Genomic DNA, 3,331 nt, shown 5'->3' with positions numbered 1-3,331 from the left:
AATGTGAGTGTATGTGTGTACATGTATGTGTGTGTGCATGTGTATAAATATTTGCAACAATCATAGATTTTACTTTTTTATATTTTTAACGTTTATTTATTTATTTTTGAGACAGAGACAGCGAGAGAGAACAAGCAGGGGAGGGGCAAAGAGACAGGGAGAGACAGAATCCCAAGCAGGCGCCAATATCCGCACCGAGCCAGATATGGGGCTTGATATCACGACAATGAAATCATGACCTGAGACACAATTAAGGGTAGGACATTTAACCAACTGAGCCACCCAGGCGTCCCAATCATAAAATTTATTTTTATCAGTACGATAATGTAGATGGTTTGGACTTAATATGAATTGTATTTTTAGAACAACCAATTCAAGTGTATTTCTGCTTCAGAAGTTTCTTAATATAATAAGAATGCTGTTTATCTCTGATGCTATGAACCACCAAAATCTCGATTAGGATTCAAACGGCACTAATTTAAAATAAAAAAAAATACTGAGCTTTTTATCTGATTTTACAATACCGCCTACAATATTATTTCACATGTGACAGAATAAACATCAAAAAGCTTTCTCTTGTTTCCATAAATTGCCTGAAAAAAATTAAAACCCTTATTAGAATTAATTGATTCTCTATTCGAATCAACTGATGACACCGATATAAAAGTTATTATTTAAGCCTTTACCCTTTTTCCCCCGCCTCAAATTGGAGCCTATGATAACAGACTCCTTTCAGCTCTTTTGCACACACAAGAAAACGTACAATGAAAACCAGCAAGATTAATCTAGAAGAAGATCGTACAGGTCAGGGCACAGCTGGCCACTTACCACGTGACTGGTGGAGGTAGCCACGGTCACGTGAAGGGCCACGTCTTGCCTCTGCTATTGCCTGAACACACTTTGTTTTATCCGGAAGAGCCCCTGCGTGCTGTTCTTAAAGACGCACATTAACTCTGTTGGGTCTGGAAAGAACCGGAGAAGAAAAGAAGGGTCATCACCGGCCATTTTTCAGACTTAATCTGGCATTCAAAAGATCACTCTGCTTGCTGGTCCCAAGCAGACACCACACCCAATCAACCAGACTGGAGGAGAAGCTGAATTTGACAAGTCATTATAATGATACTTTATTTAAATCATTAAAAATCCCGGGGCACCTGGGTGGCTCAGCCCATGGAGCATCCAACTCTTGATTTTGGCTCAGGTCATGATCCTGGGGTCTTGAGATCAAGCCCCGTGTTAGGCTCCATGCTCAGTGTGGAGATGCTTAGGATTCTCTCTCTCTCTCTCTCTCTCTCTCTCACCACTTGTGCTCCCCTTTCTCTCTCTCAAAAATAGATAAATATTAATGTTTATTAATTGGATTAAGCGTTGGATGCTTAACCGACTGAACCACCCAGGCGCCCCTAACCAAAATTTAAAAACATAATTCACAGTATGATAAATATCTGCACAATGAAATGTCTCCATATTTACTTCTAGAAAAATGTCAGCCACCATCTCTTTGCCACACCTCCTTCAATCTCTATATTCCCTTCTGCAGGAAAGCTGAAAATGGGATGTTGGTATCTATAGACAGCCCTCTTTGTTACAGCTTCTAGCCTCGCTGAACTACATTGTGGGTACTTTTCCTTCTTAGGTCTATGTTCACGCCCACTGGTTTTTTTCTTGAAATGTATGGATACTGTTGTTTAAGAAGTTCACTTAGAATATCTTGTCAATTTTCACATTGCCATTTTACACATTTTATTTAGTGATTTTTCAATTCTTCCTGGACATTTCTTTACCTTCTCTTATTCCTTATGGGTTTCATTTTCTCTTTTATTTCCGGAATGATATTAAGTACATATATATATTTTTTTTTTTAATTTTTGATCTCATAATTCCAAACTCTGTGGTCATTACAAAAACCTGTTTTGTGATGTGGTGACCCTTACTACCTTCTTTATAATCCTGTGATTTGAATCGTGACTTCATGGATGCTTTTTATGTGAGAAGAATTTGAAGAATTGTTCCTGCCAATGGCATTTGGAAACCAGTATTTTGAAACTGTCTTATGTTCAATTATTGAGTAAGTTTGGGTTTTGTTTGTTTAGTGTGTGAGACCATGCAAGCCTTGTGAATTCAAGCTCCAAACATACCAGAGGCATGATGTGTGAAGCGGTTTTCTACAGTTTTCCATCCACCAAGAGCCAATGCCAAATGGCCGTTTCTTTCTTGCCTCTTTGTGGGTTTATGACTATTGCTACCAGGATCATTGCTATTTCTATTATTAATAATTATATTTCAACTCTCAGCAAAGGCAGGGCTCACTCCAAAATGGCAGTTTTATGTGGGATCCTAGGTACAGTATCCACTCATGTCCCTTCAAACTAAACTGACCATAAATCACGTTTACCTTTGCTGTTCCAGATTCCAGCAAGTTTAACATTTGTTCTGGATTTTTAATTAATTAATTAATTTATTTATTTTTATTTGAGAGAGAGAGAGAGAGTGCATGCCCGTGAGCTGGGGAGAGGGGCAGAGAGAGAGAGAGAATCTTTTTATATTTTTTCATAAATTTTTTTTTATATGGAATGCTTCACGAATTTGCGTGTCATCCTTGCACAGGGGCCATGCTAATCTTCTCTGTATCGTTCCAATTTTAGTATATGTGCTGCCGAAGCGAGCACCATAAAATGTTTTAAATGTTTATTTATTTTGAAGGGTGCCTGGGGGGCTCAGTTGGTTAAGCATCTGAATTTGACTCAGGTCATGATCTCACAGTTTGTGAGTTCCAGCCCCGTGTCGGGCTCTGCACTGACAGCACTGAGCCTGCTTAGGATTCTCTCTCCACCTCTCCCCAGTTTGTGCTCTCTCTCTCTCTCTCTCTCTCTCTCTCTGAAAATAAATAAACTTAAAAAATTTTTAAGTGTGAAAAAAAAATAAAACAAAATACAATTTGGTATAGTTGTAGAGATAGACAAATAGACCATAGAAACATAATACAAAGTTCAGAAATAGATTCAATCGTGCATGTCTAGAAACTGGATATATGACATGGCTTTTCAGATCTGTAAGGAAAGGACAGAACACTCCAGAATGATGTGACAGTTATCCACTGACTCATGGATAAGTCACACAGATCCTGTTCTAACAATTATTTAACTCTGTTGAGGAAAAAAAAAAATCTGAACCCATGGCTAGCAAAGTATCTAAAAATATAATGATTTCTGGGGGCACCTGGGTGGCTCAGCTGGTTAAGCGTTGACTTCGTCTCTGGTCATGATTTCACAGTTCATGATTTCAAGCCCCACGGCAGGCTCTGTGCTGTCATCTCGGAGCCTGGAGCCTG

General features: G+C 38.8%; 1 non-coding gene across 1 annotated transcript; it reads right to left on the bottom strand.

Moving 5' to 3' along the window:
* Positions 1–2,562: 2,562 nt before the first annotated feature.
* On the bottom strand, positions 2,563–2,669 carry LOC125931085 (U6 spliceosomal RNA). Its single transcript, XR_007460343.1, has one exon. It is a non-coding gene; the product is annotated as a U6 spliceosomal RNA (small nuclear RNA).
* Positions 2,670–3,331: the final 662 nt, after the last annotated feature.

This window comes from Panthera uncia, chromosome A2 (assembly GCF_023721935.1).
Source record: "Panthera uncia isolate 11264 chromosome A2, Puncia_PCG_1.0, whole genome shotgun sequence".
Taxonomy (NCBI): domain Eukaryota; kingdom Metazoa; phylum Chordata; class Mammalia; order Carnivora; family Felidae; genus Panthera; species Panthera uncia.
The sequence above is the reverse complement of the archived record's forward strand: the minus strand, read 5'-3'. Positions and strand labels throughout refer to the sequence as shown.